Source organism: Aethalodelphis obliquidens, unplaced genomic scaffold (genome assembly GCF_003676395.1).
Source record: "Aethalodelphis obliquidens isolate GAN/ISIS:26980383/991018 unplaced genomic scaffold, ASM367639v1 scaffold49, whole genome shotgun sequence".
NCBI lineage: Eukaryota > Metazoa > Chordata > Mammalia > Artiodactyla > Delphinidae > Aethalodelphis > Aethalodelphis obliquidens.
Genome location: NW_020837993.1, coordinates 13,089,663 through 13,105,788, shown reverse-complemented (window position 1 = coordinate 13,105,788; position 16,126 = coordinate 13,089,663). Strand labels below are relative to the sequence as shown.

General features: G+C 38.5%; 1 protein-coding gene across 1 annotated transcript in view; it reads left to right on the top strand.

The window, feature by feature from the left end:
- GABRG3 (gamma-aminobutyric acid type A receptor subunit gamma3) overlaps window positions 1-16,126 on the top strand; it is a 638,302-nt gene that overhangs the window by 542,804 nt on the left and 79,372 nt on the right. The window lies entirely within an intron of this gene.

Here is a 16,126-nt window from a genome sequence, read left to right as displayed (position 1 = left end):
TATGATAACGAGGTAATTTGCTGAGTACATTTTCTTCTCGGATGCTCATTTTGTGGTTCTCAAAAATAGGTTGAAAATATCATGAGCTGAAAGCTGTATTTTCATGCAACTGTGGGGCAAATCTCCCACACAGAAATTTCTTCTAATAACTGTTTCTTAAAACCTTGGGCAATGTTTCCAAAGCATAGCAACATATACCGACAAATGCATGTATTTTAATCCGTTGCCAATGGTTTTCCAAATATTATATCAGCCATTTTCACGGAAGCAGAAAGAATGTTTTCCAAAATAGTATGGAGATTTTTTTCATTTTACAAGATCCACTTCTATAGCATACAGGCATAGTCTGGATTCCTAGGGCTCTTTCTTGACTAATGCCACCTACTACAAGAAGGATAATTTTAACATACTCCACTCAATAGCTTTCTTTTTGTGTGTTTTTGAAATAAAAGTTCAACACTGATCAAGAGATGTGAATGTAAGGCAGTTATTAACAAAGCAAACCAAAACCACATTGGATTCACTAAAAGTGAGATGAGTGAGTACATTTTTTAATATTAAAAAGTTATATTGAGGCATACCATACATACAGTGAAGTTAAAAGTTGATGAATTTTCACTCATATATTCACCCATGTAACTGCCACTCAGATCAACATATAAAACCCTTCCAGCATGCCAGAGGGCTCCCTTGTACCTTTTCCAGTCAATGCTGTCCCTTTGTATACCAACGCTCAAATAAAGGTAACTGGCACTCTGAATTCTATTTTTACTGATTATTTTCACTTCTTTTTAAAGTTCCTATAAAATGTGACGTTTTTGTATGAAACGTTTTTCTGATATTTTGTCTCATCCATCATTTTGTGTGTGAGATTCATCCATTGTGTACAAGTGGTTCATTTTTAAGATTTCATGCTGTTTAAGATTCCAATGTATAAATATACCATAATATTTTAATTCAATATATTTTTATGTACAGTTGAATTATTTCCAGCTTATGGATATTACCAGTAAAGCTACAACACCTTCTTGAATATCCTTTTGTTCATACATGCATTTATTTGTGTTGGGTATACATCTAAGAGTAGGGGGTCTTCTGTCTAGGAAGATGGAATAGATAGAGCCCTGCCCATACCTTGATTTCCGCCCAGTGAAACCCGTGTAACTTGACCTATAGAAATGTGAAATTAAATAAATTTGCATGATTAGATTAGGATTAGGATTTCACCCTGCTTTAATCTATCTATACTTCAGTGTACTGTATATGTATGGCTGATTCATTTTGCTGTGCAGTAGAAGCTAACACAACATTGTAAAGCAACTATCCTCCAACAAAAATTTTTAAGAAATAGAGTCTCGGGCTTTCCTGGTGGTGCAGTGGTTGAGAGTCCGCCTGCCGATGCATGGGACACGGGTTCGTGCCCCGGTCCGGGAAGATACCACATGCCGCAGAGCGGCTGGGCCCGTGAGCTATGGCCGCTGAGCCTGTGCGTCCGGAGCCTGTGCTCTGCTACGGGAGAGGCCACAATAGTGAGAGGCCCGTGTACCACAGAAAAAAACAAAAACATTTTGCTCTGCACTTGGACACTGCTAAAAGAATAAGAGAAGCTACAAACGGAGAGAAAATATTTGCAAATTACATCTGAACAAAGGCTGGTTTCCAGAATGTATGAAGAACACTCAAAAGTCAACAATAGGAAAACAAACAACCCAATAAAAATAAGTATTAAAAAAAAAACACTTCACCAAAAAAAGGTATATGCTTCAAATATGCATGTGAAAGATGTTCAACATCATTAATCATTAGAAAATTGTAAATTAAAACTACATTGAGATATGGTTAGATACACTATCATTTTATAAGTTGGCATACAAAGTGCTGGTGAGAATGTGGAGCAACGAGAGCCCTTATGCATATCCTCTGGAAAGCAACATGGTACAGCTCCCTTAGGAAAGTTCATTGGTTTACATAAAGGTATACATACACCTACCACATTATTATGAGCATTCCCACTTCTAGGAAATGGAAAAATATTCACACAAACACACACACACCCCGATCACAGCACAATGGAAGGCACTGTATAACTAAGTCATCTTGAGTTCAGAAAAAGGCTTGCTGAGAAGCCAGCAAAGGCCCAAAAATTTAATGATTTTTTTCAGATGATAGAACAAAGTAGTCCTTGAACTACAGACAAAATCATTTTATCTGTACTCAGGAAATGCAGTTCAAGCAGGGAAAGTAGTACTGTCTGGCCTCGATATCGGCGGATTCACACATCTACAGATACAGAGGGCCAAAATGGTCCCTTAGGCCATTTTATGTAAGGGCATCCATGAATTTTGGTATCTGCGAGGGGTCTTGGAACCAATTATCTTGAAAGACCATTGTATAAGTAAAGAATAGAAGTGTAGTTAGAATGCAAGTGTGGGGCACGTTTGGACATAGGGAAGCAGGGCAGGAATATGTTTTATGCATTGTGAGCAGAACCTTATCATCATCACAGAATTAGTTTGTGAGTTTTAGTGTTAACTTTGAAGATGGAGAACAACAGACCTTTCTTCTTATTTACAAATTTACATGAGAAAGAAACATCGGTTAAAAAGCGGAAAGAATGATTTAGTCTCTGTTTAGCTAAAATTTTTTATCTGTTACCTAAAATTTCAGGAAGTTAGTTTAGTAACAGTAGGCTTTCTGCTAAAGATGTCCAAGTTCATTCAGAAATTGAGACCCTACAAAAATGATTGCGTAATTAGGCCAAAAATGGACCTATGAACCGAGTGTCAGTTCTGTGCATTGAAACAGGAGAGAAAGGGCCCTCTAATTGCTGCCTCGGTGGAAAAAAACGCTCTTTTACTGTACTCAAACCTGTGCTTAAGATGTTTAATGATGGTTTCCAATCCTGCAGTTGTCAATATTCAAGTTTCTTATTTAGCTACAGAGCAACGGTTTCTTTGTAATCCCTTTGTCTCCCCTAGGTCAACCTAGTAACCTTGGTTCTAACTCTAATGCATTTTCAATTAGTATATCAAAAGGCTTAAGTTATGATATTTGTAGAAACCTTTGACTTGGAAGTATTTTTTCTAGACACTCACTCCTGTGCTTGACTTCAGGACCCTTAGTGGGGGAGAGTATTTTATTTTAGGTTCAACTTAAAACATTGTATGTGCTTGCTACTTGAATAGCTGACTCTGAGAGTCTAGTCCATTTTGTTAAAATGTCTTCAATTTTCTACCTCAAGACTATTAAAGTTATTTCCTGAGTGACAACAGTAGACCCAGATCCTCATACAAGACAGAAAAGGTCAGAGCTGAGTCAGAAGTTAAAAATCTCCATTTTACCAACATGCACTTTGAGTACTCATGAAAAGAACAGAAAGATTTGGTCTTGCTTCCAGGTGAAATTTAAGAAGTTACATACTTATATATTACAGTTTATATAGATAATTAAAAACTATGTCTAGTGCATGCCTGTTTTTATTTCATATTTTCAAGGTTACAAATAAATTTAGATCATTTACCATTTTGTTATCAAATAATTTTTAAAAGCAAATATTTCTCAAACGATGTTTTCTTCTCCACTAAAGCCAGATACTGAGGGTTTTAGTACTTATTTCTCCTTCTCTTAACAACGGGTAGTTTTAGAACATTAAAGTGAATAGTCATCATATTTTAAAAAATTTTTTTCAGATCTTCTTCCTTAAACTATATTATGGAAACACATACGTGTACTTTGGATTTACCTATTTAAGATTTTTTAACATGATACTTCCCATTTGTATTTTTTTTTACAAAATATTCTTCAATGATTTAGGATTTTTTCTAATTAAGTTGTCTCCTTTAAAATACTGTCTTAAAGTAAATTGCAGTAGATGTCAGGCTCACTGCTATAGCTTGTAATTTAATGCATTACTAGAGAAGCACTTATATTACTACATTGGAGTTTATTAGTGATTTCATCAAGTACAGCAATATGATTTGTTTTTTTAATAATTATTTTATTCCTTTAAAGAAACAAGGCAAAAACAAGATCACATTTTGTCTCTAAAGCATTCCATGGATTCGTGCATATTTTCTGGTTCTATCCAAAGGAATATTTGGAAATATGAACTCTTGTGATCTATACGCCAGTTTACATGCAACTTCTTTCATTAAGTTTACAGATAATTGATAGATTTCTCCCTCTCTTGCAGATCTTCCACCACTTGACATTCTAACCTTTTTATTTCATGTCTTTTTGTAAATAATGGTGGACTCACATCTTGCTCTTCTTCACTGCTCTTGCAGCCATTTCAGTATTGTTCAACTGGACCAGGAGAAGCCACAGTGAGATGGTAGAAGAGTGCAATCACAATAAATCAAATACCATACCCGCTAGGTAGGCAGCACACAAACTGGAATACCACAGAAGTTCTACCACTGGAGTGAAAGATCTGAGGTCCAAGTCAGGCTTCCCAGTCAGGGATGTCCAACAGCAGGAGGAGTCCTGAGAGAAACCGGCTTTGAAGGCCAGTGGAATTCGATTGAAGGACTTCCACAGGACTAAGGGAAACAGACACTCCACTCTTGGAGGGCAGACAAAAAAATCTTGTGTGCACCAGGACACAGGGGAAAAAAGCAGTGACCCCATAAGAGACTGGGCCAGACGTACCTGCTAGTACTGGAGGGTCTATGCAGAAGCAGGGGACAGCTGTGCCTCACTGCTGGTACAAAGACACTGGCAGCAGGAGTTCTGGGAAATACTCATTGGCATGAGCCTTACTGGAGGCCGCCATAAGCCCCACCAAACAGCCTGTAGGCTTCAGTCCTAGGTCACTTCAGGCCAAACAACCAACAGGGAAGGAAAACTGCCCCACCTATCAGAAAACAAGTGGATTAAAGGTTTACTGAGCACAGCTTCGCACCAGAGGGACAAGACCCAGCTCTACCCACCACCAGTCCTTCCCATCAAGGAGCTTGCACAGGACTCTTACATAGCCTCATCCACCAGTGGGCAGACAGCAGAAGCAAGAAGAAGTACTTCAACCTGTGGAGCGACAACCTGTAGAGCGACAACCTGTGGAGCGACAACCACAGTCACAGAAGTACTTCAACCTGTGGAGCGACAACCACAGTCACAGAAATTATACAAAATACGGCAGAGGATTATGTTCCAGATGAAGGAACAAGATAAAACCCCAGAAAAACAGCTAAGTGAAGCAGAGATAGGCAACCTTCCAGAAAAAGAATTCAAAATAATAATAGTGAAGATGATCCAGCATCTCGGAAAAAGAATGGCGGCAAGGATCAAGAAGATGCAAGAAACGTTTAACAAGAACTAAAAGAACTAAAGAACAAACAGAAATGAATAAGACAATAACTGAAATGAAAACTACAAAAAAGGAATCAATAGCTTAATAACTGAGGCAGAAGAACTAAGTGACCGGGAAGAAAGAATGGTGGAAATCACTGCCATGGAACAGAAGAAAAAAGAAAATAAATGAAGACTATGTAAGAGACTTCTGGGACAATGTTAAACGCACCAATATTCGCATTATAGGGGTCCCAGAAGGATAAGAGAGAGAGAAAGGACCTGAGAAAATATTGAGGAAATAATAGCTGAAATCTTCCCTAACATGGGAAAGGAAATACTCACCCAAGTCCAAGAAGCACAGAGTCCCAAGCAGGATAAACCCAAAGAGGAACACTCTGAGACACATAGTAATCAAATCAACAAGATTAGACACAAAGAAAAAATATTAAAACCAACAAAGGAAAAATGACAAATAATATATAAGGGAACTCCCATAAGGTTGACAGCTGATTTCTCAGCAGAAAATCTGCAGGCCAGAAGGGAATGGCATGGTATATTTAAAGTGATGAAAGGGAAGAACCTACAATCAAGAATACTCTACCCAGCAAGTCTCTCACTCAGATGTGACATAGACATCATAAGCTTTACAGACAAGCAAAAGTTAAGAAAACTCAACACCATGAGAGCAGCTGTGCAACAAATACCAAAGGAACAGGAAATAGATCAGCAACTTAAAACAACCTTCAACATATATAAAATGTTATATCAAAACCTAATGGGAAGAAAAAATGGAAAGAAGACAATGAGATACACACACACAAAAAGAAAAAAGAACCCAAACACAACACTAAAGATGGTCATCAAACCACAAGAGAACAAGAGTAAGGGAAGAAAAAAGGTCTACTAATACACCAAAAACAATTAACAAAATGGCAATAGGAACATACATATTGATGATTACCTGAAATATAAATGGATTAAATGCTCCAACCAAAAAACATAGATGACTGAATGGACACAAAAACAACACTTGTATATATGCTGTCTACAAGAGACCCATTTCAGACCTGGGGATGCATACAGACTGAAAGTGACGGGGTGGAAGAAGATATTCCATGCAAATGGAAATCAAAAGAAAGTTGGAGTAGCAATTCTCATATCAGACATAATAGACTTTAAAATGAAAACTGTTAGACAAAGGACACTAAATAATGGTCAAGGGATCAATCCAAGAAGAAGATATAACCCTTGTAAATATATACGCATCCAACATAGGAACACCTCAATATAAAAGGCAAATACTAACAGCTGAAAAGGGAGAAATTGACAAGAACACAATAATAGTGTTAACACCCCATAACACATTAACACCCCATTTTCATCAATGGACAAATCATCCAGACAGAATATCAATAAGGAAACACTGGCCTTAAATGACACATTAGACCAGATGGGCTTAATAGATATTTATGAGCATTCCATCCAAAAACAGCAGAACACACATTCTTCTCAAGTGCACAGAACATTCTCCAGGATGGATGACACGCTGGGTCACAAAGCAAGACTCAGTAAATTTAAGAAAATTGAAATCATATCAAACATCTTTTCCAACAACAACACTATATGGTATTAGAAATAAACTACAAGAAAAAAACTAAAAAACCACAGGCACGTAGAGGCTACAAAATATGCTACTAAACAACCAATGGGTGACTGAAGAATAAAAGAGGAAATAAAAATATTCCTACAAATGAAAATAAAAGCCAAACCTATGGGATTCAACAAGAGCAGCTCTAAGAGGGAAGTGTATAGCAATAAAATCTTACCTTAAGAAACAAAAAAAATTTCAAATAAATAGCCTAACCTTTACACCTACATCAACAACAGAAAGAACAAAACCTAAAGTTAGTAGAAGGAAAGAAATCATAAAGATAAGAGCAGAAATAAATGAAACAGACGTGAAGAAAACAATAGCAAAGAGCAATAAAACTAAATGCTGTCTCAAGACTGCTTTGGCTATTTGGGGGGGGGTCTTCTGTGTCTCCATACAAAGTTAAAGATTTTTTTGTTCTAGTTCTGTAAAAAAATGCCACTGGTAATTTGATAGGAATTGCATTGAATCTGTAGGTTGCTTTGGGTAGTATAGTCATTTTCACAATGTTGATTCTTCTAATCTAAGAACATGGTATATCTTTCTGTTTGTGTCACCTTTGATTTCATTCATCAGTGTCTTCTAATTTTCTGAGTTCTTTTACCTCTTTAGATAGGTTTATTCCTAGGTATTTTATTCTTTGTAGATCTTTTCTACTAGTCTTTCAGTCTTTCTCATCAGTAGTTGTTCTGTAAATAGTTGTAATTGTGGTGTACCCATGAATGGGAGGTGAGCTCAAGATCTTATTCCACCTTCTTGTCCACTCCTCCCATCCTGTCCTCAAAAACATTTGTCCCTCTCTGGTGCTTGGGCTGGCCAAGGCTGGCAGTGCATCCACCTAGGACACGCCTGGCACAAATTTGTTCCAACATGGGTTTCAGTTGCTGTAGACGCCTACCTTGAAATTGTCTTTTTCTCTTGAGGGTCTATGACCAGTGGGGTTGACCAGTTGTGTTGACCAGTTGGTTTGGCAATCTGATTCCAGGGGACACACATCTGGCTTGTCTCTGTTTCTTTCTTTGGGTTGCTTTCTGACATATTGTTCTACACAAAGCATCAACCAAACACCACATGTGGCTCTGGAGCTTCTGCCTATGATGTCGTTCTAGGATCCACTGGCAAGGCCTGGCGCTGGAAGGGAAACCTGGTCCATGGATTGCTCTTGATGTGAGCTTGGGCCACAAGAATGGTGCTGATGCGCTATTATTGACTTTTATTTATGTTGATCACAAGAAGGGTTCAGATATCTATATATTGACAGGTGTGGACTTGAGCCCCTTCGTGTTCTGACCACTGTGCTGCCACCAGTCTAGAATAACCAAGGGTAGCAGGAGTAGCCGTGGACTTTCTCCACTCTGTGCATCCACTGCCACTGGCCTTCTGGGTGATCACCTCACTCTGCACCACATGACAATCAGTTATCCAGGGTTGGCCTCACTTCTCTGCTGTCTCTCATAACAGTTGCTCAGCAAAGGCAACCAACTCTCCACATCAATGCCCTCCCTTGCTTCTCATTGATGAGGTCTGTCTCAGCTGTTTCGGATGAGGGATACTCATCCTTTTTGTAAATGGCATGGGTCTCCCCACTCAATCCTTCCATGCTTCCCACTGAGTGTTCTTGGAAGTCAAGGGTGTGGTCCACATCAAAACAGATCACATTCTAGGAATGTAGTTATTATGATCTAAAGAGTTCAAAAGAAGACATGGTTGGAGAATTTGTTCTATGCTTATGCTATAAAATTCCAAATAGTAAATATAATACAACCTGGATTTGAATTATTTTTTTAACAGCATACTCTGGTTGAGACTTATATTTGTGATCATCATTAATAAAAATAACATAAATATCTCTGAAGAGGATCATTAGAAACTAGTATGTACAGGCAGCCCAGTGTATGAAGTAGAACCATAAGTAATGATGTAACCAACAACAAATCAGTAGCAACAAATAGTAGTGTACTGGTACAGTTTCTTAGTTATATCAATATACTATGGTGATATAAGATTAATGACAGGCACTAATTATTAGAAAAATGCAAATCAAAACTACAATGATGTATCACCTCACACCAGTTAGAATGGGCATCATCAGAAAATCTAAAAACAATGGGTGTGGAGAAAAGGGAATACTCTTGCTCTGTTGGTGGGAATGTAAATTGATACAGCCACTAAGGAGAACAGTATGAAGGTTCCTTAAAAAACTAAGAATTACAATATGACACAGCAATCCCACTACTGGACGCAGAGAAAGCCATAATTCAAAAAAACACATGTACCTCAATGTCCATCGCAGCACTATTTATGATAGCCAGGTCATGGAAGCAACCTAAATGCCCATCAACAGACTAATGGATAAAGATGTGGAAAATATATACAATGGAATTATAGCCATAAAAAGGAAAGATATTGGGTCATTTATAGAGACATTGATGGATTTAGAGACTGTCATACAGAGTGAAGTGTCAGAAAGAGAAAAATAAATATCGTATATTAACACATATATGTGGAACCTAGAAAATGGTACAGATGAACTGTTTTGCAGGGCAGAAATACAGACAGATGTAGAGAGTAAACGTATGGACACCAATGGGGGAAAGTGGCGGGGTGGTGTTGGTGTGATGAATTGGGAGATTGGGATTGATAGATATATATATATACTAATATGTATAAAATGGATAACTTAACGTGCTGTATAAAAAAATAAAATTCTAAAATTCAAAAAATATATTAATGATGGGGAAAATCAGTGAAAGGTATATGAGAACTCTATATTTGAAACTTTTCTGTAAATCTAAAGTTACTTTAAAGTAAATGCTCATTTAAAAAATCCTAGGCAGGTATATCTGGATGGAATTTCTAGACCAGTGATTCTATAGCAATAGTAAGCATGAGAAACATCTTGGAAGACTATTAAATGCTAATTCCGGGGCATAGTTCCAGAGATTCTAAGTCTGGGCTGGGGCCTTGGAATCTGTGTTTCTGCAATAACATCAAACGGGTTTTATATTAGTGATATGTACAAATAAGAATATAATTGAGAACTTCCCTACAAAAAAGTAATGAATAACCAGTGGACACACAGTTATTCAATTACTAGGCTACAAGCAGAAATCAGGTCTCCAAATCCCTTAGGAGGGTCTCATATGGTGGCTTCATACCTCTGAAGTGATTCATGAATATTAAAAGGCTTATGCATTCTATATAAGTGTTGGACCAAAGATTGAGTCAAGGCAGATCGGAAGGTACAAAATAAAGCAGCTACAGCTGTGAAAGCCACAGTGCTTGCCACGTATTTTACTGTTTCCTAGAATTCCAGTATGTTATTATTCTACTCCCGGATGGCTGCAGAGGACATTTCTCCTCATCATGGCACGTGTTGGGCTCTAATTCCTTTCTGACTTTCAGATGTCAAGAAGTCTATTCACCTCCACATAGAATAAAATATTCAAATCAGACAGGCAGTTGGAATCATTGTTTTCATTTTAACTTATCTTGGTAATGCACTTTGAGACCTTGTGTTAGGCAATGATTTTTCCCCCCGTGGTCAAGTTTTAAGATATTTTAAGATTCCATAAGTCATCTTGTGCAATATGTGCTATACAGCTTTTCAGATACAACTTTTAAAATGTTAAGACAATTAAATGAACTTCCACAAAATAGGAACTTTTCCTAATTTGCCTCCCCAAAGACCATTTCTGTCTGCAACATCAGGCAAGGTTCACTCTCCTCATCTTCAAAATATTTTTTGGCTTCCAGATCAGCTCTCTGTCACCCACTGCACATACTGCTTGTGTTTCCTTCTTAGCTTGTTTCTCTTCCTCTCCTGGAACTGCTGGTGCCCCAGTTGGGGGCTCTTCTCTCCTTAAGTGTGAACATTCTTGCAGAGCCGCCATCATGTTTTCAATTACTCTATATTAATGAATTCGTATGCATACCTCTTTACTCAGACCTCTGTTATCAACTACAGATCTAGTCATCGCAATATCATTGGATGTCCCAGTGGTGTATCAAAATCAACAAGCTGCAAACTTATACACCTTCATCCAGGGAATTATTAAAGCTTGTGGGTTTTTCCTAGCAGTTCCTTTCCTCAGCTGCAACAATGAAGAAGTTTAAACTGAGAGTATTTGTGTACAGAAAAGTTTCTAGATTTAGAGTGACAGCAAAGGCACAGAAAAAACTATGACAAAAGCTTTGCATTACAGTTATCTAAGAATAATTTAGCCTAAAAAATTTGGTATAAAATGTTTTGCTATTTAATTTCATACAGCATTGCTTTATAGCATTTACTCATCTAATTATTCACTTATTTTATGAGAAAAGCATTAAATATGTAAAAATTTTAGGCACCATATTAGGCAATGAGGTTAAAAATCCTTGTTCCTTGTTCTCAAGGAGACAAATATTACCATGAAAGTGAAGCTCTGAGGTGCTCCCTGCCTCACCCTGGAGGGCTTTATGGAATGTAAGAGGCATATGTACCTTATGTTTCAGGCTAGGCCTGGTTTGGCCATTGACTAATCTCATAGCTTGAAGTAAAACACAGCCGTGGCCCACATTTTATAATTTTAAAGATTCTTTTGATGGTGGAACGCAGCGCAGTGACAGGAAGAAAAAAAGAACATTTTTTATAACTTGCAGTCCCAGACAAGAAAAGGCTGCCAGGCAGGGTCAAATGAAGCGTTGCACCTGGGGCATGGTCACAGCAAGCTGGAACTCTAGGGAGCAGCTTGTGCATGGCAAGTGGGCTGGGGTTAGCTTGGAATCATGGGCTCCGTGTGGATTGGCTAACTGAGTAATTTCTTCTGCTCCCATAGGGGGTTTCTACCGTTGTCTGATCCTAAGGGCAATGAGGGCTGGTGCACAGTGCTCTGAGTGTGAGATTCTTATAAGGGAATTGAAGTACGGAAGTACTTAGCTGCTCAGGAGAGGGAACTGACCAGCCTCTAGCCAAGATTGAGTCAAGACAACATTAAAAACAAACAAACCTGTATTACAAGCAAATAATTTGTTAATCTGATTTTTTTACTTCCACATTTTAGATTACCTTATGATATCTACAAACTCGACAATTCTGTGACTTTTCCCCTAAATTTAAACTATGCCCTTTGACTTAGTTACCTTGGTAATGGGACGAAGTTGTCATGGTTTGAAGGCTGTCTGCCATTGTCTTCTGGTGCCATAACCCCTCCTCTCCAAATGTTGTCAGAGCAGTTTAACGTCTTCCTCAGGTTTGAAATAAAATAGTGACCTCAGGGATGGCAGCAATCAATGATCCCTGGTTGGTACTATGATCTTTGCTAAGCCATGATGTTCAATGTTCTGTCAACAAATATGTTGACACAATTCTGTATTTCAATACCCTTGTCTGTTTGCTGTCTCCCAGTTTCCATTCTAAATGTGAACATGCCACCCAGATTCCCATTTAGCATGCACCCAGCTTCTGCAAATAGTAAGCTGGGCAAATACGGGCTGGGCAAATTTTACTGCTGGACCCTATCTGAGCCACTGTTTAATTTGGTTATTTCTGGATATAGCCAATGCTTTGGATCAATTTTGGCCTTAAAATGCAGAATCTTCTTTGGTAATAAATTAGTAATTTAGAGAGGACTGCATCCAGGACCCTACACCAGGTGAAGTCAGCAACTCTTTATAAACACTTGAAGATATCTGAAATCCCTCTACCTCAAATCTCCCGATTAGGTTTTCTGTTATTGGAGTGCATTTTTAAACAATAGAGAATAGAGTGTTTATTGTGAGAATAATGAAAAAAGAAAGTCTCTGCTTCAAACAAATCCTAAAAGATAGCATATATTTTACTATAGGAAAAGTGAAAGCACGCAGGTTCTCCTTTGTCTTTGTCTAATATGAGATTAACAGAGTACAGCATTGTTCTATAGGTGAGTCAGGTATTTCTAGTTTTATCTGACAGATCTGGCTCAGGCAGACTGTGACACCAAATCAGAGGGTGTAGGATAGAGAGAATAGAAGACCTGTCTCCCAGTGGAGTGTTCTCCAGAGTAAGGCACCTCATTACATCATCCAAAATTAATTTGTCAAACTGCCAGTTATAAACTAGGAAGCACAAAACCCAGAATACCCAAAGTATGGGGCACAGGAAGAAAGTGCTTCGTTTCATAGATGAGGGAGGAGAGGAGAATTGGCAGCAATTTGCTAATGCACCAGAAGGAAACGGAGCCACAAAATGCAGAGGGCTGGACATATATGGTGTGACACATGCAGTGAAACTGGGGCGCGTGTGTCACAAGTAGGAGGGCACTAAGTTGACAGCACCAAAAAAAGAGGGGATTGTTACCCACCCCATACTTTAAACTTTGTATTTTGAAATGATTATAGATTTGAAAAATTCTACATAGATTCCCATGTAGTCTACCTCACACTTGCCCTGGTGGTGACATTTGTGTGTACGGTTATATATTTCTATGCCGTTTGATCAAACACAGGTATGTGTAACCTCTACCACAGCCAAGATGCAAAACTTTTCTGTCCCGTCTAAGGAACTCCCTCCTGCTACTTCTTCATATAGGCACCATGCATCACCACCCCCACATCCAACTCTGCCCTTGGCAACCGCTAATCTGTTCTCTGCCTCCACGGTTTTGTCTTTTGGAGAAGCTTATAGAAATATGATCATAAATAGTATGAAACCCATATATTAATCATCTGTACTATACTGACTCTTCCATTCTATTAACACCTTAAGTCTCCTAATTTATTTAGATTTTCTTTGAATTCTTTCATTAGATTGACTTTTTTCACAAATCATAAATCAAAAGCATAAAACTAGAGCTGGGGGTTGCTCTGGTGAGCAGAGCTCAGTAAAACTTCACTTCTACAAATTTGGGGGTTTCTTCTTCTTTTTCTTGTTCCTCTTCATTACTGAATAGTATTCCATTGTATGGATGTACCAGATCTCATTTAACCATTCACTCTTTAAAGGGCGAGTTGTCTCCATGTTATTTTTGCCAATATAAATAAAGCTGTTTTGAACAATTATTATATTTTTCACAATTTTTACATAAACATAGTTTTTAATCTCTCAAGTTCCCAAGAACGTGATTGCTGGATGATAAGGTAAATTCATGTTTATTTTTTTTCTAACAGCTTCCTTTTATTTGTTTGTTTTGTTTTGTTGTAGTGATTTTTATTATTTAGAAGACTGTTTTTTAAAAATAAAAATTGTCACATTGCCTTTTTTAGTGTCTTGTCCAGGAAATATTGCCCTATACTTCTTATACAAATGAGTAAATCCCTTCCTTATTCTTTCCTATACAAACACATAAAATTATTCTCTTATATTTTCTTCAGAGTTTTTGTCTTGCTTTTCATGTTTTTATATCTTTAACAATAATTTTTTTTTACATCTTTATTGGCGTATAATTGCTTTACAATGGTGTGTTAGTTTCTGCTTTATAACAAAGTGAATCAGTTATACATATACATATATTCCCATATCTCTTCCCTCTTGCGTCTCCCTCCCTCCCATCCTCCGTATCCCACCCCCTCCAAGCGGTCACAAAGCACCGAGCTGATCTCCCTGTGCTATGCAGCTGCTTCCCAGTAGCCATCTACCTTACGTTTGGTGGTGTATATATGTCCATGCCTCTCTCTCACTTTGTCACAGCTTACCCTTCCCCCTCCCCATATCCTCAAGTCCATTCTCTAGTAAGTCTGTGTCTTTATTCCTATCTTACCCCTAGGTTCTTTTTTTTTTTTTTTTGTGGTACGTGGGCCCATCACTGTCGTGGCCTCTCCCGTTGCAGAGCACAGGCGTCCGGAGGACGCGCACGCCCAGCGGCCATGGCTCACGGGCCCCGCCGCTCTGCAGCATGTGGGATCCTCCTGGACTGAGGCACGAACCCGTGTCCCCTGCATCGGCAGGCGGACTCTCAACCACTGCACTACCAGAGAAGCCCTAGGCTATATCTTTTGCTGTAATAAATTGTACCCATAAGTCTAATGACTTGGCTGAGTTCTTTGAGTCCTAACAAATCATGAACCTGAGATAGTACTGGGGACTCTCAAACTTGCAATTGGTGTCAAAGTGAGCATGGTCTTGGTGACGCTCATATTCTGTAGTTTCATAAAGCCTAAAATCTATTTATTATTTTAGTATTTAAAATTTGTTCTTAAGTCAGTGCAAATTGCGGAAAGGATCTTGCCTTTTCATCTCTCCTTGAGGAATGTAGTTGTGGCTGTGTGATTGGTATGAAAATGTAAGCCTGGAATAGACTATTTTAAATAGATATATTCTGTTCTCAATTATTTTATTCAATGTTTGAAATTTTGATTTGCTATACATATAAGAAAGTAGTTCGGGCTTCCCTGGCGGCGCAGTGGTTGAGAGTCCGCCTGCCGATGCAGGGGACATGGGTTGGTGCCCCGGTCCGGGAAGATCCCACATGCCGCGGAGCAGCTGGGCCCGTGAGCCATGGCCGCTGAGCCTGCGCGTCCGGAGCCTGTGCTCCGCAACAGGAGGGGCCGCAACAGTGAGAGGCCCGCGTATAACAAAAAAAAAAAAGTAGCTCATTTCTTCAAATGAACTTGGCTGAACAGTGAAGAAGCAATAGGTTTGTGATAAGTAAACCCTCAATCTGGCAATAATAGTAGTAGAACATACTAATCTCCCTTTGCTACAAGTTGAGTTTGTAGCAATTTGAATACTGAATTCAACCACTCAGTTAAGCCCGAAGACTCCTCTCCTCGAGTAAAAGCTATAGAATTTCTGCAAACAACTAGGGACATCTGAACTATGGTCTAGGACAGAGAAACTACCACAAAATACACCCTCCCCAAAGAAAGACAATAGCTGATCATTGAAAATGAAGGTGGTAGCTGGAGGGGTGGAATAAGGAGGGTTGGCGAGAGGTGCAAGAGGGAGGGATATGGGGATATACCTATGCATTATAGTTGATTCACTTTGTTATGCAGCAGAAACTGACACAACATTGTAAAGCAATTATACTCCATTAAAGATGTTTAAAAAAACAATAAAGGGGGTTAGCAAAGTATTATATGTAGGATGGATAAAAAACAAGTCCTACTCTACAATACAGAGAATATCCTGTAATAAACCATAGTGAAAAAAAAAAGAAAATGAGGGTGGAGAAAAAGAGAGACAAGCCCTCTCCTTTGACCCTGCACATCTGGTAATTGTGATTT